The following is a 24,109-nucleotide window of genomic DNA, read 5'->3' as shown; positions in this document are numbered from 1 at the left end:
GTAGGTCTGGTGATGCAATGCTGCTTAGAAGCAGAGGCAAGAGGTGCCTTATTGAAGGCGACTATCTGGTGTCTATGTGGCATGCTAGGATACAGGTGAAAGACGAAGTTAGCAGGCTCTGCAAGTAAATCTGAAATTGCACATATGTGTGGTAATTTTTTATGGGTGGTCTAGTATAGTGGCCTAGTGTGCAAATGAAGGCAATTGGGCCTCACCTCCAAAGCCAATCATACATACGACAACATTGAATAGTCAGCTTGGGTACGTAAACTGCACACAAGTTTGTGAGGATGCAAATCACTCGCAGAGAGGATGCAGCAGTAGGCTGTAGTTTTGAACATGTAAGCAACAAATAGGCACATCGAAGTGCAGATTACTAACACAGGAGCATGACGTTCTGATCTTTGGCAAGTTAGGCATCATACATGTAAATCTGGAAACAAATCCTTAGCAATCTAGATACAATATGGTGACATGGTAGCATGAAGAAATAGACTTTAGTACATTAAGCATCATACAAACCTACTGGAGTGTAGGTCCATAGCAGACAACATACGGTAATGGGCCTGTGGATAAGCCTGGGAACATTTAGCAGTGTACAAACACTTCTGGCACGTGTTAATAGCAGAGTGGCATAAGCTAAGATCGGTCGCGTCAGTCAAATTTTGCGGATGTAAGTCCTGTAGGTGTATAAAAACTGCTGCAAGAGATAAACAGGTACAGAGATGTTGCAATTAGGTAGATGGTATGGGGCGCAGGTGCCGCCAAGGCCAGATCGTTTGGCTGGTTAATTGTGAGTCTGCAACCCCAGAGAGCTTGGGTTAAGTGGACCGTGAGTTGGGAAGATAATACAATTAGGAGAGAAGTCTCTTCGAAATGGGACAGTCAATGAGCTGTTAAGGATGTGCGGAATTTACTGCATGCGTCGGAGCTCGAGGCGTTAAGAAGGTAGGCTGTCCCTACAGTCACGTACAGGCACAGACAGGGTCCTTGAAAATGGGCCTTCCAAATTCTGGGCCGACTTCTGCCTACCGGCCAATGCTATTGGGCAATAATAGGAGTTGATAGCCACTCACAAGGAACATCAACAGGAATGGGTGCCTTTCTTGGAGACCCGAGTGATGAGGTTTGAAAGGTTGTATTTGCTTCTTTCCACAATATTAGAAGCAAATGGATCACAAGATAAATGAATGCTTTTCTGGAATCTGATCCTCGTTGTGCCCATGGAGACAATGTGTATACAGATAGAGTAATTAGAGGTAACCTGTTCCAGCATTGGGCACCCAGAGAGGACAAAGCTTCAGCTTGTCTTTTAAGAGTCAACGGGCACTTGTGAATTTGAGTTGCCTATTTTTTGCTTAATTTCAGAAAAACTTTGATTTTCAGAAATGTGACAACCAAATAATCGTAGGAACTCACCTCCTCCAGATACACCCCACCCAAATCTATGTTAGCCCTGAAGTTACTTGAGACATGGCAAACCATCACCTTCATTTTCGTAAAATGAATTGTTAATTTTGTCTCCTTGCAAAAATCTTGGGTCATCAGCAGCTATTTACTCAGACCCATCCATGTTGTAGAGATAAAAACTGCATCATCATTGTACACCAATACCACTATTTTCTGCCTAGCAATGAGCGGGGCTTCTATACCTGTCCTCTGAATTATTACTGCAAAGTCAAAAATATATATTAACAAGCATTGGCAAAGCCAACAGTTTTGGCTTATGTGTAAGTATTAGACATTTGCCAGACACCATTGTTAGATGCCCAGGTACTCGTATTATGTTGTACTTGCCACCATCAATGGCAGTTAATACCACTATGGAAGGGCCTGGCAGGTGCCTTTCCCATGCCTCCACAAAAGGCCAAACCGTTGGCATTGCCATTGCTTGTTTCTTTGGGCACTAGACGCATGAACATGTGCTTTAGAGTGACATATATTGTTGATCAAAAGCACCATGAAAATGTGATTTACAGGGAAAATGCTGGCATATATTGTTGAGACAATTTTATGATTTGCGTTGGGCATGAGTCGCATAAAATGGGAGCACTGGTGGCAAATGTTGACAAGCCTACTGATCTGCTTTGTGTACAATGAGCAGGAAAGGTGGGGGCGGAACTTGCATAATGTGTAGAGTATGGGTTCCAAAAGCTAAACTCAACGAGATAACTTGAAAGTAGACTAAAATAGCATGCCCCAAAACAGCTAACAATTCACAATAATGATTATTTCCACCGCGGAGGACCCCCTTTCCTTATTTCTCAAGACAGAACATTGTTTGTTGGGGAAGACCCTTGGGATTCCCCCTTTCCCACTATGCAATCATCGTCTGTGTGCCCTGTGCCCATGCAGGCAGCAGGAGGACCAGGCGTGTACAGCTCAGCACCATACTAAAAGTGACAGACCCACACCTGTGAGCCTCATTCTTGAGGATTCTTCACATGCCAGAGGGAGAAGTGCCAAACATCACTGACGCAAGTGAGAAAATCGGTGGGGCAAACAACATTACATCATTAATATTATATTTTATGAATCGGGGGCAACAACATGTAGTGTTGTGGCATTATGAATGACACCATTTTAAATGTGCTGTTTTGGGATGCACTTAGTTGCTATGTATTGAGAGGCCTTGTGAGCTTCTTTGGGAACAACTGGGATGAAAGTATTTTTTAAAGTGGCAAAGCAGATATACATGTTTACGTTCAAATAGCTGGTTGGGCCTCGCTGCCTCCGTTTGCGACCAAAAATACAGAGAGCCATATCCCGACCCCTCAAAAAAAATTAGGACTTTTCCCATAGTTTTCTGTTTCTCTCCCATCTTCCTGTCATATTGGATACTTCCCTGAGAAGGCGAGTTCAACTCGAGCAGCTTGGTGCCTTTGTGCCTTTTGTACACTTCCGTGTAAGAGGCAGGCAGTGACACACTTCAACCATGAGGTGTAATAACTAGTTATTTATATCCAAAGTGCTTTACATTGAACATATTCACATTGACCACATTATTATTACCCAATCGAAATTGATACTCACTTTATCAACCTCGGAAGGATGAAAGGCTGAGTCGACCATGGCAGAATTTGAACCTGTGAGCTGCAGTTCAAAGACGGATCACTGCAACGAGTGCTCAACCCGTTGAGCTATCCAAGTACTAGCTCCAGGTGTCCCTTGACAAAACAAGACAATATGCTGTGACGCCGTTTACGGCGTGTTTCAGCACAGCAACTTTGACATTGGCAGCAGTGCGCATGGATCCATTGGCGCCAGACAAATGGGTGCCTTGCTTTGCCATATAAAACTAGACACACCAGGAGTAAACAATTGAAAACCCATTCTCTATGGGTAGTCATCGGTATCGCCCTGATCCTGACTCACTGAATCAACCAAATTTCTGCCAAGCATTGGAGAAGGCGCACAGGCGGCAGGATCCATGCCCTGCCAAAAATAGCAATACAAACATAATGTGCCTTCACTTTAGACACATAAGACATTATTCAGTACAGCAGTCTAGGTAAGAAGACATTTGATCCATTAAAAAGTCAATTCCACCATTGTAGCCTCTCATTAGCATTTCACAGTAGCCCAGCACGGTATGTCTATTGCTCATAAACCAGGTAAAAGCAGACAGAGCGGATTGGTGTGCTTTCCTCGTGTGATATATTGTGTATGGCATTTGCTATGAAGGCGACCACAACTACGCTGTGGGGCACCAAACTTCAGCCTGATGTGTTGCTCTCGAGCGCATTGGTTTCTGATGCCAGTGGGCAAATCAATTGAGGGTCAGCTGCACAGAGCGCAGCAAGGAGACTGTGCTGAAGTATAGTGAGCAGCGGTAGTAGGCCATTTGGCAGACTGAAGTGCACAGGCAGGGTGGGTGACTGGACCCTTGAGCGGTGCCCTGAGATGTTGAGCTGCTATGGTCAGACGGAGTGGCATGAAGTATCGAGCACGACTTTGGAGTCGGACCACATATGATTAGCCTTTAGAGGGGATACGTATGTATGCAACCTGACACTGTATGGCAAGGATGGGTTGGTGTGCCTGAGTCATGCTATGCATTGGAGTCTCCCAACGTGGAGGTGAAAGCAGAGCTCATTCTCCTCCATCAGAGTGAACCAGACACTACGAGAACAGGTGTTGGCTGTATATAGTGAGAGGCGACTGCAGGAAAGGAGTGCTTATTCAACTAGAAGAAGTGATCTTGTATGACCATATTGGTACGATCAGTGTGTTGGTCCTGGCTTCCTTCAGTACATTATGGGACTTGTTGTCCTCTCGTGCCCGGTGTAACATCAAGGGAGGGAGGGAATCAGGGCAGAGAGAGAAGGAGATGGTGAGGGGTAGACACAGGGAAGAAAGATCATTTCTTCAGAATTCCATCCGTGATCACAGCATGGCAAGAGTGATCGAATACTGAAATAAAATGGCTGCGCTCCGTACAGAAACACAGACTGAAGAACCAATGGCATCCTCCTGAACACATTATCTTCACAGCCAATCAGGTCAAGTTTACATCAGGAGACACTAAAACACCAGCCACAAATGAGTATATGGAGAATTTGAAAGCCATTTCACAAAACACGTATCTTTAACAAAAATGGAACATAACTTAAAAGATGTTGTAAATATTTTTTAAAGCATCAATCAAGTCAAATTACTTTTTTATAACATTAACAGATGGCGGCCACCATCCTGGTAGTAAAAATGGCTGACAAATTCACCACACATTAGAAAATCAGCCAAAGAGTGCAAAAAGAGGTATGTTGTGGAACGAGATGGCTGGGAATGGGAGGAAACCCCTATAGATTTCACTTGGCAACGGGTGTTACATGGGTGGGACACACGGCCAAACTACATAATATCCATCCTCATATGTCAAACTGCATTGAAAAGCATTATAAACCTGCATCCAAAGCCCCTATTTCAAGCTCCCATGTTAAAGCTCTTATTCTAATGACAATAGTTTTGGCTTTATAGGTAGCACTTTCAGCGCCATCCAAAACTAAAAATAGCAGGGGGGATAGGATACACCCTTGCTGTACTCCAAGATTAATTGTGGGGAGTGACAAACTTTTGGACTCGAAAGGCGCTGGTTGGATTTGATAGTCCAGTATTTGTTCGTAGGCAGTTTGCACAAAAATAAATAAATGGTCCAGGTTGTCGGTGTGTCAAACACGAGATTTTTAGGTTTATTCCTTGTTGTAATCAGCACCAATGAAAGACATCATTGGATGTAAATGTAATATTCATAGCATGATGATATGTTACACAGCCGACGCGCGTTTCAACCTAAGTCTTTTTCAAGGCCAATTGGGTTTGATGGTTGGGTTTCCAGATGGAATGGACTGGTCCTCCCAAGTGTGGGTGCCAGAGGGCTGATTAGCCGTACTTGGCCGGGTTCGGCAATGCTGGTGTGTGGAGTCGTGGATCGGCTATACACCAACAACCTGGACCATTTATTTATTTTTGTGCAAACTGCCTACGAATAAATACTGGACTATCAAATCCAACCAGCGCCTTTCGAGTCCAAAAGTTTGTCACTCCCGACAATTCTTCTAGACAGTAGGAACCTCGGAGTTGGTTCCTTGACAAACTATGACTCTGGCTGCAGGTCTAATTCAAATAACAACCGAATAAAGGGTGCACAGGAGAGAGGGAGTCCCGCAACAAGCTCCACTCTTCCAAAAAACAAAAAAAAAGTACTCCAAGATTATCTTCAATCCTATTTGTTTTTCCCCTCCTTGGCCATACATGAACGTGATCCTATTATTACTGTATAGTCTGTATGGGTGCCAACATTTCTTAAGATTACTAATAATTTCCCAGAGTTTATTAAAATCTAAAATACAGATATAGGGGTTCTTTCCTTAGCATTGCATATTTGTCCAAGATGGCAAATAAAACAAAAGCTTGATTGATAGTGCCTTTGAGGAATTCGGCCATCTGCACGGGGAGTGTACACACGTCTGGGCTTTTTTGATTTTTTGAAAATTAAAATGAATGATGGGATATCAACCTCCGGAAATGTGTAAGGCCATTCTGCACACATTTTCCCTGCTCACTGCACAAAACGCATATGTACTCTGGGAGGACACAGCCTACAGCTGCCATCCTCCGCTGTCATTTTTCTTTAGTATATTTATGTGGGCCATAGTCCTTAGCTACAAGAGTCAATGAAAATGGCAGATGTTGTTCTATGAAAGGCCACATCACATCGCATTGCATGCAATAAAAGCAAATGTGAGATCAAAAGAAGAGTTCTAGAAGGGAAAAGGTCAGTAAAAGTTTGGAAATGGGTGGCAGACGTAGGGATGTTGGGCCGTCAATAGGGCTAGTACAGGAGATCAGAATATGTACACATGTTTGACAGGGTTGATGGAGGATTATGCTTGACCCTTTTGGGGTGCACTTTAAGTGAATTTTCATTTAGGTAGAAAAGCCACATCAATAGAGTGTCTTTAAAACTAGCTAGAGAATACAGATAGGGAGAGCAGGTGTTATTTAAGTTTAAGGGCATTGAGTTCAGAGATTTTTCTACTTGCATAATTCAATAAAATGTAAGCTAAAACGTATGTTTCATTAAGAATCCAAGCGTTGGTCATGTGGTATGGTAATGTTGTGCGATATGGAGTCCGTTGAAACATCTAAAATGTTGGATTTCCCATGTGCAGGCTTCTGTAGATTTTGGTTTTAGAGGTGGTATGGGCTACAACTCCCATCAGCTCTATCCAGCAGTCAATGATGCGGGATTACAAACCATATGGATATCCATAGGTTGCAAACCCCTACAATAATTGACCGAAATAGGGTGGATAAAATTCCTTCTGTAAGCAGATCTGGGAGCCATAATGAAAAAATGTAAGACATTGGATGGGTTTTAAATAGGCAGTGACTTTCCATTCTGGTGTGCACCTGGGAAAACCCACTAAGTTTGCAAATCCTTTAAATGACAACAGTTCAAAATAAAACTGACTTCTTCATTCATCCAGTGAATAAAGTTGCCTGTTTGTCATCAGACTTAATGCAGACAACATGTTAAACATGGATGACCCCTACACCACAACACTGATCACAGAAAGTAGAGGAGACCTAGTGCTATGGTTCAACTACTAAAGGATTACTTCAAATATAACCAAAGTGATACTCTTCAGTTCTTTATTTTCCACCACACTAACATTAGCCAAAACAAGTCAGAACTTGGAGCGAGTTTAATGTTTGCCCACAAAGCGAAAAGTGAAGAATCCGCACTGGAATCCCCTTCCAGCCATTCCTTGCAGCATTACGGTTCTGCTGCCGCTGAAATTTTGACTGATTTGCTGCGGTGTGTGTTGCTTTCGTTACCATGTTAGTTTCTTGTAGCGCAACGAGAAAGTTCACATGGGCCTTTTTTTTTCTTGGTCTGTGCTAGTTTCGTGCAGCACCATGAAAAACTGTGTGCACGTTTTTCTGACTCATGGCAACTTTGCACAGTGCAACAAGAAACTTTGCATGTTTTTTTTTTTTTTTAAATCAGTGCTAGTTTCGCAATATGAGACACTTCATGTGGGTCTTTTTCGATCTGTGGTAGTTTAGTGCAGCGGCATGAGAAACTTTGCACACCCCAAAATTCTGGTACAAGAAACAGGATGTATTTAATTTCTGTTACATTTAAAATAATAAATCAAAATAATGAAAGATGTTCCCCTGACTTTAAATCTCGGGAAGGCATCTATCATATTCCATACAAATATGGGCAGCTTGTTTACAGAAAAGAAACACAACCTGCCTGCTATTATCTTGTTAATATTTTATATGAATAATGCACACACAATATGCAATAATGCATATATCCGTTTGTATGAAAGAAGTCTGAATAACTATTCTAGATAACATGTTATATCTACTCCAATAAGAGCATTCAAATTATCACTGCTTGCAGGCGTCACATATCAAAGAAATCACAACATATTCTTATCAGGAACATACAGCATATATTTAACTTATTTTCCTCCAGCATCATCAACAATTGATGGTATCAGAGATAAACAAGAGATTCACATGATAGGGCTAATTTTAGTCTAGATTGTACATAGATAGCGGTACTCAGGGTACGACTGCTTTGTCTACAGTGTTGGGTTTGAATGTTAACTTTTATTTTGGAGAGCACAACATCTTGATTAATCTAAACGATCACACAAGCATCATAGTATACATTTGAGATTGCAAAGAATTCTATGAATCACTCCAAATCTGTGAAACATGATATGCACCATCCAGGCATACATTGCTGCTGTCAAAACATGGGAATTGTTTTATTTGAACACTGTCAGAGATTAATATTTGTCCTGTGCAATTATAAATTCTGGGACATACAATTTTAAACTACCTCCACAATGCTTCCCTTACAGCTCATCCAGTTTCTGTCTGTGGTTTCTCTTGTTCTTTGGACATATATCTGAATGCACAGGGGTTTGTTACTCACTTTTTGGTATGTCTTTAAAAGGCACAGGACAGCTAGGAACAGGTACGCCACATACGCTTTGAACCCAGCCTGCCCCTTGCTCTCAAAATCCCTTGCAGCCAATAAGATTCTGTCTTGGACAATATTTCTGCATGGAGCTCCCTCTGGGAAAGGCCTTCTTAAAGAGGATTTCCATCAGCTAAATACAGATTTTACCCTCCCAGCACTTCTCCTGTCACACAAGCTCCATCTGCCTGCATGTGTCTGTAGAGCTCTCCTGATTTTCTGTGTGTTTTCCAGTAAATACTTGATAAACTTCACTAGTGCTGCATCTGTCAGCTGCAGCATTTCCTAAGTGATCTAATTGATGGGGCCTATGATACTTTACCCTCAGATATTGACACTCCCAATTATCCTCACCTTTATTGGTCCAATGTATTTTACTATTGAGAGATGTTTCGCTCCTCTCCCATCCAGAGATAAGATGGAATTGGACAAAAATATGTGCCTCTCATCATTCTTGCTATGGACCTGTACCATTACTAATTCCTATAATTCTAAATCACAAGAATACTAAATTTGTAAACATCATGCATGTTCCAATAACTGGTAATATGAGAAAATGATTTAAATATAAACACGTAGTAATAATTCAAACATATTTATAAATTGTTTTTATAGTTGGGTGATGCAGAGCTCTTTTCTGAATTTAAATCAGTTTTACTTTTTTAAATCAATTAATGGATTCAAACGTTACAGTCGATAATGTTATTTTGTTGTGGTGCTTTCCACATTAATACATTTTGCTTTGTTTTTCCAGAGCTGTAAATTGCATGTTTATGTGAGTTTATCTTTAACAGTAAATATACTAATCTGAGAATATGCCAGGCCTTAAAGCGGATTTATAACAGATAATGGTGTATTGCTCTGCAGTGGTCGAAATGGCTGTGATGTATATGATCTGGTCTTTGTAAATATTTTTTTGATAAAAGAGCAATGCCATTACCTATTGATATTGTATTCCTCATAAACAGTGCAGCCGTTGAAAATAGAAATTTTGGAATAAATGGGCTACCTTTTCTTGTACTTTTAAAGTGGAACCTATCATCTACAATACCTACAGCTGTGTCTGTTGAGCTCAGCTAATGGATTAGTTACTGATTATTTCTATTGGCCTCATTACACGGATGGCGGTAGGGATTTACCGGTACCGGTAAAATACCGGTACCGGTAAATCCTTAACGCCTTACTACGGGGTCCCTTTGCGGGTTGGGGGATTTAACGCCTGCTTTTTTCAGGCGTTAAAATCCAACCCACTAAGGGACCTCGAAGCTAATTACGGCACCGCAAAATTGCGGTGCCGTAATTAGCGCCTTCCCCATTCCCATAGAGCCCTATGGAGCAGAAATGGGAATGGGGAAGGGCAATGGTGGAAGGGGGATTTACCGCCCCTCCAACCTTGGAATGGGGTGGTAAATCCCCTTTCCGCCAAGGCGGTGCCGGTATTTTACTCACCGCCTACCGTGTAATGAGGCCCTATGTCTTTTCTACCAGAAAGCTGACCTCTGAACTGCCTGTCATAAGAACGGAGGTTGGATAAACTTCAGTCATGCTTCCAAGATTCCAGCAGCATTTACAGTGACATATAAGCAAAAAGCTATTCTACTGTACTGTACACTTACAGAATATGAATCATGCATGTCTGATCAATAATTTAATTAAATAATGACAATATATATTGCAAAAACATGTCATTTTCTTGCAGAATATCAGAATACACTTTATGAGTAATGTATGTAACATGGTTGAACAACAGAACAGTGTTTGTGTTTAACTTTTGCTTGGACAAATTGTTTTTTTGTAAAATTAACATTCTATGGATAACAAGCTGTTCATAATGAACTTTATTTAGTAAACGTGTGTTAAATTTATATTAACAATCTTAACACTGCATATGATTTTGAGAATGCTGAGACATAATCACTCGTGATTTTTAAATAATATAGATATGTGATCATCTAAAATAAGAACACAATGTAAGCTGGTCTGGGTATTGATGTATTGAGGGATCAATGTGCTTTGACAGGAAACATTACATCAGAATCAAAAGCTTATGATCCAGTCCTGTAACAGCTACCATCCATAAGAGGAAATGATACCGAGTGATAGAACTGGAGATATGGGGAATTCAGAATAGAGGGCATGGACAGGACAAGATATGTGACAGGTGGAGTTTAACGCGACTGGACATGTGCATGAAATTAGATGCAATGGAGGAAAGGGATATGATTGTAATGGAGGAGGCGTGTTGGGACAGGGAATTAAGAGTGCTCTGCCTTGGCTTAGGAGATGGTGCTTGCATGCAGATTCGAAGGTGTGCATGCTAGTGGTGTTTGTGACACGGAGCTGTAGTGTGTTCTACTGATTAGGAGCAAGGACGGTGAAAAGCAAGTAAATGTGGACATGCTGGGAACAGAGATTAGGGGGGCTGCTCAAGCAGAAGTTTCACAGAGGATAGAGCTAAAGAGGGTGTACTATGTCTCACTCCCCAAGTTGACAATCATTCCTACACATCTACCAGTCCATCAGTTAGTCCATTTAATTTGGCCCACCCACCCTTGAACTGTTTTTAATGCAGTGCAACGTATAACCTGTTTACAAAAACTACACCGATGCCATTGTAGACTATGCTTAAGATGTGAAGTAGCAGCATGCCAAAATAGGACAATTTGTGTTCCTCTCACTTTCTCTGAGATACATCGGTTCCCAATTCCTGGTCAAAAAATGCTCTTAGCAATGTTCATCTTTCATTCTTTCCTGCACGCTGTCAAAAGTTGCAATTTTACTGAAGTACTTTCGCTCCACAAATTGTAACATGCAATGATTCACTCTGTGTACACTTCAGGCTCCTCCTCTTTAAAACGAGACCATGCTGCCTCAGTTGCCTGCGAATTTCAAGTAGGCAAATATTTTGACCTTGCAAAACGAATTTTGTGATAGCCTAGGAAACGATATCGCTACGTGCGGAACTGTGATTTTGTTCTTTTTTAAACTGCAATCGAAATATGAAGTCACACTGAATTATTGGGTCAAAGTTTTCTGGATTTAATTTCCATGAATGTCTTCGTGAACTTCAGCGATCTTTAAAAACATCCCTGCGTGGTGTGCATACTACAGTCACGGGGATGCTGAGACACAGCACAAACAACCTATTACGTTTGCCTCGACGGAATATGCTGTATTCACTTTTGTAAAAAAATAAATAAAAAAAATACCCTCTCAGAAGTCTTTCTTTGGTGAACTTCCCATGCAGGACAGCTCAGTCAGAGATGGCACACTTTAATATGCAGGAAATGTCAAATTAGCAGTTCTCCCCATGGAATTAGCAGTGACTCCTTTGCCCAAAGAAAAAAGTGCTGCCGTTTGTTAAGCCATTTCGTTGGTTAAGATCTGTGGACTGTAGTCAGGACAGGACTATTTTCATAACATTGCAGCTGCCTCCGCGGTGTTGCACTTCAAAGTCCAGGGGGGGTCATTCCGAGGTTGGAGGTAAGGGAAAAACGATGCCGGTAAAGTATTACCGCATCACTTACCCCTACGGGCAATTCTGACCAACCAGACCTCTATTTACGGCACCGTAAAGTACGATGCCGTAAATAGCGGTCAGGGCGCGTGCACCCAACACACCATGCTGGCATTAGCAGCATGCTGTAAACAGGATAAGATCACAAGTGTCGCGGACATGCAAATAACAGCCACCTGAAGGCCAAAAAAGTGCTTACCAGCATGGAGTCAATATCAGCATCGCCGACCAGGCGTTAAGGACCCTGAGCAGTGTTTCCAAGAGCCACAGGTGCACACAATCAGCACAGGTGGAGGCAATGGAGTCAGGGCCAGTACAAAAGGAGCACACCCACACACCACACCCCCTCCCACACCAAGATGATACTAATAGTAGTAGCATTACTGGAGCTGGAGGCCCTACTTGCAATGCCTCATCAACAACAACAACAGCCGCCACCACAGAAGAGACGCAGGAGGAGAAGGAGGGTGAGACAGGCCCAGCTTGCCCCACCAGTGCAGCCACCATTACCACGCTGGCAGCCCCCAATCCCTCGCATCAGAGCCACCCCCTTCAACCTGAGCAGATCCACACCCTGTACCGGCTTGACCGTGACACCATCACCAGCATAGTGGACCTGATACACAACGACATAGTGAGCCTCATAGAAATACACACTGCCATCGCCCTCTACTGAAGGTTTGTTTGTTTGTTTGTTTATTATTTATAATGCGCCGAAAAGCCCAAGGGTAACATGGCGCAGCAGATACAAGAAATTGCAAGACTTGGTTACAGACAGTAATATATGTACAGGGATGAGTACAGTAATAATATCAATCGGCAGTAGATATAAAATGTATACAGTTAGCAGTTATGTATCCAAGATGTAGGCCAGGAGGTCCTAGATGATGGTTGTCTTCAGCCAGGATTTGATCTTTGAGCGAAAGATTTGGTAAGGAAGGTCCATTCTAAGAGTGGGTGGTAGGGAATTCCAAAGCTTGGCTGCTTTCACTGGGAAGCTATTCCCGCCTATAGTTGCATGTTTGTAAGAGTGGACGGATAGGGAGTCTTTGTAAGCTAGCCTCGTTGGTCTTGTGGATGTTAGTCTGTGAAATCTGTTAGTCAGATAGGTAGGGGCTGCATTGTTAATGGATTTATGGGTGAGTGAGGCAGTTTTTAAGGAGATTTTATCTATAATGGGGGTCCAGTTGTGTTGTTTGCTGTATGTTGTGATGTGGTCTCTTCTTGAGATGCCCAGGGCCGCTCTAAGTGCGTTATTCTGGAGAGTTTGTAGTTTGCCAGTGACGGCTTTGGATGACCCAAGATAGAGGGCGTTGCAATAGTCCAGGCGGGAGAGTATAAGGGCTCTGGCCAGGGTTAGGCAACTGGCCTCGGATAGAAAAGGTTTAGCTGTCCGGATCAATTTACAAGTGTAGGACGTGGAGGAGGCTAGTGAGTTCACTTGTCTGCTAAAGTTGAAGTTAGAGTCCAAGTAAAAACCCAATGTTTTGACTTCATGTCCAACCCTGATAGTATTGCCATCAATTATGAATGATGAGTATGCAGGGCTCAAGTTCTTTAGGCTAGCTTTAGTGCCCAGTGTGATGAGTTCCGTTTTATCATCATTCAGGCATAGACCGTGAGTGGCCATCCATGCCTGGATGATGATGTAGACCCTATTCACCAAGGCCAAATCCTTTGCATAATCTCCAGAAAGCGGAAGGAGGATCTGGCTATCATCTGCATAGTTAGTGTAGGTGATACCGAGATGGTCCAGATCATCGAAAAGGGGCTTGGTAAATATGTTGTACAGTGTCGGGGAGACACAGGAACCCTGAGGCACACCGCAGGTGATGGGTATAGGGTCTGCCGCGTCTGTAGGCGAGAAGACCCTCATAGTTCTGCCATCAAGGAAGGATCTGATCCAGGTAATAGCCTCGGGGGAGAAGTGGGCAGCCGTGTGGAGATGGGTACAGAGGACAGCGTGGTCGACCAGGTCGAATGCTGCGGAAAGGTCAAGGAGGAGGAGTAAGGCTGCTTGACCATTGTCTTTGAGCAGATCAATCTGTGTTTTAAGGTCGATGAGAGCTGTTTCAGTCCCATGTTGGGGTCGGAAGCCTGATTGTCTGGATCCTAGCAGGTGGTGATCCTCCAGGTGCTTCTGTATTTGTACATAGGCGACCTTGTCCAGAATTTTCAGAAGGAATGGTACTGTTGTTATAGGCCTGTAGTTAGTTGGTATAGTTGGGTCGAGGGTGTTTTTTTTTAGTAGGGGTAGTACCCAGGATTGTTTTAGGTTAGTTGGGATGGAGCCGGTGGAGAAGGAAGCATTGATTAATTTAGTGATAAAGGGGGAGAGGTCACGGGCAGCGTCTTTTATGAGCTGTGCTGGGCATAAGTCTCCTTGGCAGTTAGATGGCTTTAATGACATGATGATTTTTTCCACTTCAAGTGTGGTCACTTTGGTGAAGTTAAATCGTGATTGTTCAGTTGTGGACCGTTTCTCAGGTTTAGGCAGGGCAGGATTGTTCAAGGAGGCTTTTTTACAAGATATTTTCTTTTGTAGCGTAGCGATTTTATTAGCTAGGGCAGATTGGATGTCGGTACACCAGTTCTTGTCTTTTATACAAGTGTCTATGGGTGCTATGGGGGTTTCTACTTCTTTTAGAATTGAGAATAATTCCTTTGTATTTGATCTGGCTTGTGAGATGCGAGAGTCAAAGGAGGTACGTTTGGCAAGGAGGATTTCTTTTTTGTACAGGGCTGCTAATTTGGTAAATTTAAGTTTGTTGTCTGCTGATGGGTCTTTTTTCCAGGTAGATTCGCAGTGTCTTTTTTGTTGTCTTAGGTTTTTGAGGAGAGGTGTGTACCAGTTGTTAAGGTGAGTTTTGGACTTACTTGGCCTGAGTTTGAGAGGGGCAATTAAGTCCAGGGAGGAAGACATGATTTTGTTATATTCCTCAACCAAGGTTTCAGGATCCAGGTTGTCATGCAGTGAGTTCAGTGTGGGAAGTAGGTTGGGGATAAGTCTCTCCACTGTGATACTCTTTTTGTTTCTAGTAAGAGTGGGGGGTGCCCTACACGGTAGTAAGGGTGGTGGTCTAGTAGTGGACAGTACAAATGATACCAGGTGGTGATCAGTCCAGGCTAAGGGTGAGATGTCCGTAACGCTGGCTAGGCAGTTATAGTCAGCTATCCAGTCTAGTATTCTGCCTTTGTCATGGGTTGGTTTTAGGCTTCTTTGAGTGAATCCTAGTTCGGTGAGGGTGTTCAAAGTGGTGATGGCGGCTTTGTCTTCGGGGTCCTTAAAGCCCATGTTGAAGTCGCCGAGGATGAGCATTTGAGTGGCATTTTTTAAGTTGGTGGATAGGATGGTGTTAATATCCTCATCGAAGGTGCCTAGAGGACCTGGGGGGCGATAGATCAGATGGACATTGAGGGTTTGAGTATTTGTGATGGGGATTTTAGCTGAGAGTAGTTCGCAAGATGGGGCATTAGTGGGGGTAGCTAATCTTATTGGAAGGCTGCATTTGTGAATGATGGCAACACCGCCTCCTCTGGAATTGGGTCGGTCTTGTCTCAAGATGGTGTAGTTCTCTGGGATAGCTAGCATCAACATAGGTCCTGCTGCCGGGTGGAGCCAGGTCTCTGTGATGGCGAGGAGATCCAGATCCTCATTGATCAGTAGGTCTGCGATTTCAGTTGCGTGGGCTACTAATGATCTGGCGTTAATTAGAGCTCCCTTGATTTGGGGGTTTACCATAGGTGCAGTAGGGGCCGACAGTTTCTGAGGGGGTTTAGTGTTTTTCTGGAAGATGGGCGAGTTAAGGTCTTTGGTGGGATAGCTCAGAGATCTTTTGGGTCTGTAGTTGTCAAAGCTAATGAGGGTGGGTTTAGATCTTTTATTGGTAGGCATGGAGCGGGCAAGAGGCTCGTGAATTTTGGATAGTCTAGCTCTGAGTTTTATGTTCCTGACTGCAGTGGGGCATGGGAGACTGACCATAGATGCTAGAGGAGTCTCAGATGTTGTGGGCATTAACTTGCTTGAGGTCGTGTACATGGCGGTAGGGGGTTGGGGTGGCATGTTGGATAGAGTAAAGGTAATTAAGAGGAATATGGGGCTGGCAAGGTAGTTGCTAGGCAGGGGGGGCATGCTGGTTGGTGGCAGGAGTACGTGAAGGGGATCTTAGGCACGACACAATTCAACTGGTCTGGAGGCAACCTTAAATGCACAACACGAATCAAGTGGTCTGAGAGCGACCTTAGGGCACAGTACAAGTTAAATGGTCTGAGAGCGACCTTAGGGCACAGCACGAATCAAGTGGTCTGAGAGTGACCTTAGGGCACAGCACGAATCAAGTGGTCTGAGAGCGACCTTAAGGCACAGCACAAGTTAAATGGTCTGAAAGCGACCTTAAGGCACAACACGAATCAAGTGGTCTGAAAGCGACCTTAAGGCACAACACGATTCAAATGCAGATAACAGGCATGGAAGCGGGAGGGCTCCTGCCCGCTCGAGGGATTGAGGCTGCAGAGGGTTGCAAGTTGACCCATCAAGTAAGCAAGGCGTAGTGACACAGGTGTTTCAAGCGTCAATATATTACATTGTACTCACAGATCATAGAGGCGCCGGTTGAGTGGGCACAGGGATATCAGGGTGGTCGAAATGGCAGGCAGCGGTTGTCTGGGGTGACGATGCGCTCAAGCAGAGTTTTGGGGCCTAGGCTCTGGCAGTCACTGGTCAGGCTCGGGTCAGGAGCCTTAGAGGGAGCCTTCGATAGGGCCGGTGGTGAGTGGGTCCTGTGGTCAGTTTGGAGGGCAGGCAGAGGAGACTTATGGTTGCAGTCGGATAGTGCTGGTCAGGGCTGTATTTCCGCATAGCTCCGTTGACATTGGGTCCCTGTCGCGTATGGAACAATCTGTATACGTTGTTGTCCAATGCAGTGTGTTTGTTAGGGCAGGTCTTTGGACGAGAAATTGGGCATAGTGGTTTGCCGACGCCGTCAAGCCGTCCCTGGACAGGCCCAGGACAGGCGCCTTGTATGTGGTGCCTTCGATGTGGGTGCCGGCTTCCGCCTGCCGGTCCACCCTATTGGCTCAAGTAACTGCTGCCGCTGATTGGTACAGCGTCGCAGTGGGGAGGCAGAGCCTCGTTCAGAAAATGGCCGCAGCCATCTTTGCAATGGTTTTTTTCCTTCGTGGGCCGGAGCAAATGGAGATTTGAAGGTGCACTTTTGTGTGCATGCAGAGAGAAATCAAATTGCAGCGATTGCAATTTTATAAGGGGCTGGGGGAGCCGTTGGTCTCCGATGAGAATAGATAGCACTACACGTGCTTTTCAGGCTCCGGATGGGCTTCCCTGGTGTCGGCGGTGCGAGTCATCACGGGGGGCTGCTCCTGCAGCTCACCTGGCGAGGGGGCCTTCCGGCTGGCGAGTAGGGATCTAGGTAGTGTCTGCTGTGCTCCACTTCCATGCCACAGGCACCTACCAGCACACAGTGGGGCACATGCATGGCATATCACAACCCTTATTTTCCCGGATACTGAACCAAGTGTTGGATGCCCTCCTCAAGCACACAAGGGACTACATATCCCTACCACAGACTCCCCAGGAGATATTCAATACAAAAGTTGCCTTCCATGCACTGGCAGGCTTGCCAAATTGTGTAGGTGCCCTCGACGACACCCACGTGGAGGTGGTGGTCTTGCATGCCATGGAGGTGGTGTATCGCAACCGCAAGCAATACCACTCCATCAATTTGCAGATGGTATGCCACGCCTGCAAGATCATCACACATTGCTGTGCCCGATATCCAGGATCAACTCATGACTCTTTGGTAGTGCGGAACTCCACGCTACCACGCTATATGGAGTGACTCCATACTCCACCTGGGTGGGAATGGGGGCGATGCATACTCCACTTGGTGGGAAGGGGGGATGCATACTCCACCTGGGTGGGAATGGGGGGGTGCATAATCCACCTGGGTGGGAATGGGGGGGATGCATACTCCACCTGGGTGGGAATTTTTATGTCAGTGCACGATGTGCACATCACCAAACACTGTGCCCCAAAGCAACTGAAATGGTACATGACAACCAAATCCCATAGTGATGAAGGCCGACACCTATCACTACATGACTAACAGGTAACCAGACCACATCCCACAACACATGCACAACTCATCAGCGGCCCTCACACACCGTAAGGTCATCCTGCACTATGCACTGCATATGCGCTATGTTGCTTACTATCCATTTCACCACACAGGACAGTTATCCCTGGCAGTGCATTGAACTGAGTCGACCTGGGATACCACAGTGTGTCACTGGTTCGGCACACCCATAGGAGTGCTGCATGTCACCATGGAACTGATCAGTGCAGAATGCCCAATATAGAACTGACTACAGCCAAAGCTCCCTACTACCAAATTCCACAGAACACTACTCATCAAATATTTTACACCAACACTGCTGTATGCATATACGATGCACGTGCACACCGTGACCCATCTTGAAGATGCAACCCACACCATTAGTCCCTTGCACAGGGCACATAGCGGGGCCAGAAATGGGGTCAATGCATCCAGGGACATGTGCATGTGGGCACAAATTAACTGCTTGCATGCGAGACTAGTATAGTTGTCCTACATGAATGCGCGAACACTTACCTTCATTCCACTCTCATGCAGGTGATGGTGGCTATCCCTTGAAGCCGTGGTTCATCACCCCTGTCCAAAACCCACAGAACAGGCACGAGGAGGAGTACAAATGTTCCCATACCCGTACACGTGTGGTGATAGAGCAGACCTTTGGCCTGTTGAAGGCATGATTTCGCTGCCTCAGCCGGTTGTGTGGGGCTCTCCTCTACAGCCATGAGAAGGTGGCCAAGATCATCATGGCATGTGTAATACTGCACAATATGTACATCCGTCGGAACGTGCCCCTGCCCCCTGACATGGAACTGATACCACCTGATGATGATGAAGAGGAGGAGGAAGATGTGGCAGGACATCATCACGGTGCTGATGCATAGGAGGGACGTGCCGTGCGGCAGTCATTGATTGCACAATATTTCTGAGACACAAGTCAGCAGAGGGTGATATAATGTTAGGACATAGGGCACTGGGTGTGGGGATACATGTACACCATGCACTGTGCAAGAATAAATGACAAATGCGCAGTGATGAATGTCCACTCTGGTTATTTTTTTGTTAAACAATCAGTGTATTAAAAGTGAAATTATCAATGTGAAAAACAAACCCTCCACCACCCTCACCCCATCCCCTCCCACACAACTCCCCACCACACCCTCACCCCCCACCCCCTTCCCCATAACTCCCCAACACACCCTCACCCCCCTCCACCTCCCACACAACTCCCCAACACACCCTCACCCCTTTCCCCCTCCTCCACAACTCCCCAACACACCCTCACCCCCTCCGCCTCCCCCCACAACAACCCCACACTAGTCCCATAGGGTCCACGTAGCCCACATGTGGCTGGCAGTAAAGTCATTCTCTGCTCCCGGAGCCAGGGGGAGGCATGTCCCGGCGGCGCTGTGCACGGAGCGACCGACGGAGCGGGCTGGTCTGGGTGGAGTTGCTCGTTGAAGGTGTGTCCTCACGATGAGGCTGTTGGCCAGAATGAGCAGCCTCCAGTGCATCAGTTATGTGGCCGAGCACCTCGCAGAGGCGGTTGGTGTTTTCCGTTATGGACTGGCCCAGTGCCCTCAAATCAGCATGCCAGTCCTCCCTGGCCTGGCGATTGTCCTGCACAAATTCTGTTATCAAGACAGTGAGCTGGTCAGCCCGCTGTGCATCGCCGGATGAAGCAGTGGCCCTGCTGGGGATCGGGCTGACATGTCCTGCCGGCGCTTCCTCAATAGGACTGTACACAGGACTGCCATGTCCCTGTGTCTGTCCTTGGCCAGACTGCTCCAGTGTGTCGTTCTCACCAGAGTCACTGAAGGATACCTGGGGGTTTGAGAAGTATTCAGGGGTGTGCACGACTACCACAGTGTCGTCCTCAGATGTCATTGGGTTTGTCCTCCACTTTCTAGGGGGGCCGCGGCTGCCACCTCCCCAGCCACACTGGACTCCTCAGACCGTGGCATTGGGCAGGTGTCTGCAGGCAGTGTAGGGAGTGATGGGGGTGGTGGTGGTGCACCCTCCACAGGCCTTGCTGGTGCTGGTGGTGTAAGTCCCAGTGTTGTCTTTGTCGCTGGGAGACGACGGCCCCTGCCTTGGCCCCTGGATGTGCTGGGATGGTTTCTCTCCTGCTCCTCACTGTCATGCTCACTGCCTGTGGGGGTGGAAGAGAGGGACGGCATGAGTGATGTTTGGATAGCCAGCATTCATACATGGCTACGATAGCACATTCAGACACTTGTGGGTAATCGGCATTTGTGTAGGGAACGGCACGTCATTCCATACTTGGGTGGTCAATGCATGCATATGTTGGTATCACCCATGTTGGCCAGGTACTGTGCTGTCTAACATGCACACTGTTTACATCAACTACCCTGTGTGCCTCATGGAATGAGCAACTTTGTGTGGTATGTGTCATGTACGTTACGGCCTTGCACCTGGCACTGGCTTAGGTCTCACTTGCTTCAGCATGATTTACAGGGGGTTGTGTGTGGCTGACCATGCCGTGACTCTTTGGCCAGACGTTAGCAGTGACTTTCATAACATTTGCCTTAGCAGTATTTACTTTGGACACTCACCTCCATCAGCAGATGACATCGCACCACACTCCATTTCTCCGACCCCTTCAATGGATTTGGCCCATATCATGGCCGCACATGTCTCCTCCCACGGAATGAGTTTTATTGGCGAACTTGGGCCTCCTCCGGTCTCCAAGGCCTGGTTTCTGTTTGCAGAAAGGATGCTCCGCACCCTCAGCCGCAGGTCATCCCACCTTTTGCGGCAATCCTTTACGGTGCGGGGAGTGATGCCCACTGCGCTCACCTTCTGGTATACTAGTGTCCAGGTTTCTTTTTTTTCTGCACCGCCTCCCTCCGCGTGTTGCTGCTAAAAACAGTCCGAGCATGCTCGTGTAGGGTATCTACAAGCATTTGCAGCTCATCTGGGCTGAACCGGTCCTTTCGGAGGGGGGCAGCTCCCTTCTTTGGTGCTTTGGGCATTCCTGGGTGGTTGTTGGTACTTTCGGGTCACTCACCAGTGTGCCAGGGGTCCTTTGTGCTGAAAATGGCAATGGATTGTGTTCTTAAAAATGGCCGCCATGCTCCTTCCCGTTCCTGTGCAATGACGCTATTTCCGGTTCTGCAATTTAACGGTGACTGTAAATAGCGGTGATCGCTATTTACAGTCACCACTAATGCCACGTTGGTCTATGGCGGTAGTGTTGTCTACGGTGCGATTCATGCCGGTAGGGGGGTTTTCAGGCCCTTTCGCGGCATGGCGCTAGGTCCCTTACCGGCATGGCGCAAAGCTTGTGCCCACAAACTAGTAATAGTGCACTTTTAGCAGGCTACTGCCAGCTCGGACACGCTGTTTGCCCATGCCGGTAAGGGTCGGTACTTACCTCCAAACACGGAATGAGGGCCCAGGTCACAACAGCCAAACTGGTTGCAGCAGTAAATGCTGCATCCAGGGGTTGTACTTTGGTAAATCAGAAAGAGTAGATTGATCGAGTCATTTGTTGAGCTAAGCAGTGATAGTTGCAAGCAGGCTTTGTAAAGCCATAGCAAGTCCACATGAAATAAAAAGATAGTAAAGAGATGTGTGGGGTCATGGCACACGTCACTTTAAGTTGGGCGACCTTCCTGAGAGTGAACAAGGAGTATTGCATAAGTAATTCTACCTGTATTTTAAATGCACACATCACCACTGTAATGGCGCGCACCGAGCCATGTGTGTAGAGATGCATTGTTACTCTTCCCATGCTGGCTGCCAGACCGTGGTCTGTGGGGCGAGATGAGAACGGGGCGGCAAAGGAATACTATTTTAAGTATAACATGGTTCTGCTGTAATACCGCTATGTTTGAGAGGACCCTATGTGTTATTCATGTATACATTTATTTTATAGGAAAGGAAGCTATGAAACATTTATGTGTACTCCCTAATGTTACCACGAGACAGGAAGCAATGGGCTTGTTATACAGGGCTCCAAGGAATCCGATTTTTTTAAAACAATAAATGTGATTAAAGCGTGTTTAAACGTGTATATTAAGTCGAAATAATGTAAATAATAACCTACATGTTATTGGTTTTAAAGAAAATCTAAAGAAATGTATGTTAAGGTAAAAAGCCCGGTGACTGTAGAGACACAAGGTGAAAAGTGTACCTAAGGCAGTGTTACCGGTTATTTCACAACTGTAGTAGATAATATCGATATGCAAATTGAAAATATATGTCTTAAAACCGGTATCAGTAGTAACTACCAACTTAAGGCGATCGCTAGAAAGCGAAGGCACTTTGATTCGGCGTGGGCCACATCAACGAACAATTGCATGCACACACAACACGAATGCTTCTCACTCTCCCAGGGACTCCAGGTGCCATCTGCTTTTCATTCTCTAATCTCCACAATCGCAATTATCACAGTACGTCCAGCAATAACACAACTGCGTTTGAATTGCTGACACTTAACAGAATAGCACAGGCACCCACAGGGCTGGCTGCTGAGTGACCCCGTGACATGTGTGACACTCTGGGCAATTCTTCGATATTTTAACGAAAGCGAAACGTGACGGAAATATCACACGGGACAACGGGCGACATGGCAGCTATTCCCCTCTTGAAGCAGTTCCGAAAAAGCAGAAGCAGAGTCGAACCCGCGCTTCTCTGTTTTGAATAATAGCTCAGAAAGAGCAATGTTTCAAGCATCCTGTAAAACCAGTCTCAAGAAATACAAAGACAACCTGTCCTGTCTGATGGGGTGCAGCGGAGAGCAACCACTGCCATTACTTAAAGTAACAACTAAGCATTGCACACTACGAGCCTTCCGAAGTATGATTTAAGAATACGGAAAGGGCTGTGGAAATGAGTGTACCATTTTAACGCCACACAAACGCATGCGTCCCTCTGTCACTAGAAGAGCAATTCCAACTGTTGCACAGATCGTCGGCTTTCTTCATTGTATTTCAATTGTTTCTGATTAAAAACATGGGTCTCTTATTTGAGTCCATCGTGCAGCTTTATATGTAATTATAAGTAACTTACAATTGTGGCGGAAAACAGCAACAGGTCCCCCTCCAAAGTAAGACAAACTGCTAAGACATTGCTGTAGCTCTCATCCGGGTTGTAAACATAGCCTGTGTCCCCGCATTTACAGAACAGAAGGAAGTGGATTTCACATTCAGGCTGGGCAAGTTTATCTTAGACACACCTTGCTGCCGCGGACTGCCTCGACAGCGCACCTTTCTGCAGTGCCACCTGGGAATGCAAGTCCGCGCGCCACGGAAAGGCGTTTGCACAGCAGGGAGGGAACTACACCTCCCCTGGTACATTGCCAATGGCTCACGAGCACGCTTGAAACCAAGAGGGAATCGCAGTTTCGGTGAAAGGAGCGTATAGCCTCGTGAAGAATGAAAACACCCGCATTGTTGTGACCTTACTGTTATCGCGAGTTCCGAGTTTCAGAATAAGTCTCTTGCGGCAGTAAAGTGTTGCTAAGTGACACGGCGAAGAAGCTAAACTGCGCTGCTTAATGATGCCTTTAATTACTTCGTCTGGAAAGTTGAAAAACAGGTCATTTTAGTTTGGTGACACCTGTTAGGGTACAATGCAAAGAGATAAAGAAGCAGATGAGATTGGGCAGAACAAAGTAAGTGAATAAGCTGAACCATGCCATATACACATATCACAATCAATCATTGTGAGGTCTCTAAATTTGCTACTCCTGGAGACCTTGAAAATGGCAGCGAACATAAGATAATAGAGCAGAAAGCTCAGTGGCAGAACCATCTTCCAATTGTCCCTGCTGGGAAGGGTTCACAGGACAATTTAAGATGGGACTTCAAGTGATCAGCTAATGCCCCTCTGCAGTGTCACAACCATCAGTTTTCATGAGCTACTCTGATGATCTATTCCCCCACATTCCGATGTACTCCTGTGTATGGCATGGACGCTTTCATCTTTCGA

General features: G+C 45.5%; 1 protein-coding gene across 2 annotated transcripts in view; it reads right to left on the bottom strand.

Annotated features, from left to right (window-relative positions):
• MACC1 (MET transcriptional regulator MACC1) overlaps positions 1-23,339 on the bottom strand; it is a 279,368-nt gene extending 256,029 nt beyond the window's left edge. For both annotated transcript variants that reach the window (XM_069648475.1, XM_069648476.1), the window contains exon 1: positions 23,189-23,339. The gene's annotated coding sequence lies outside the window, so the exon portion shown is untranslated. The remainder of the gene's footprint in view (positions 1-23,188) is intronic.
• Between the last annotated feature and the right edge of the window lie 770 nt (positions 23,340-24,109).

The sequence above is a fragment of the Ambystoma mexicanum genome, chromosome 2q, assembly GCF_040938575.1.
Source record: "Ambystoma mexicanum isolate Mex_15411 chromosome 2q, UKY_AmexF1_1, whole genome shotgun sequence".
Taxonomy (NCBI): Eukaryota; Metazoa; Chordata; class Amphibia; order Caudata; family Ambystomatidae; genus Ambystoma; species Ambystoma mexicanum.
The sequence above is the reverse complement of the archived record's forward strand: the minus strand, read 5'-3'. Positions and strand labels throughout refer to the sequence as shown.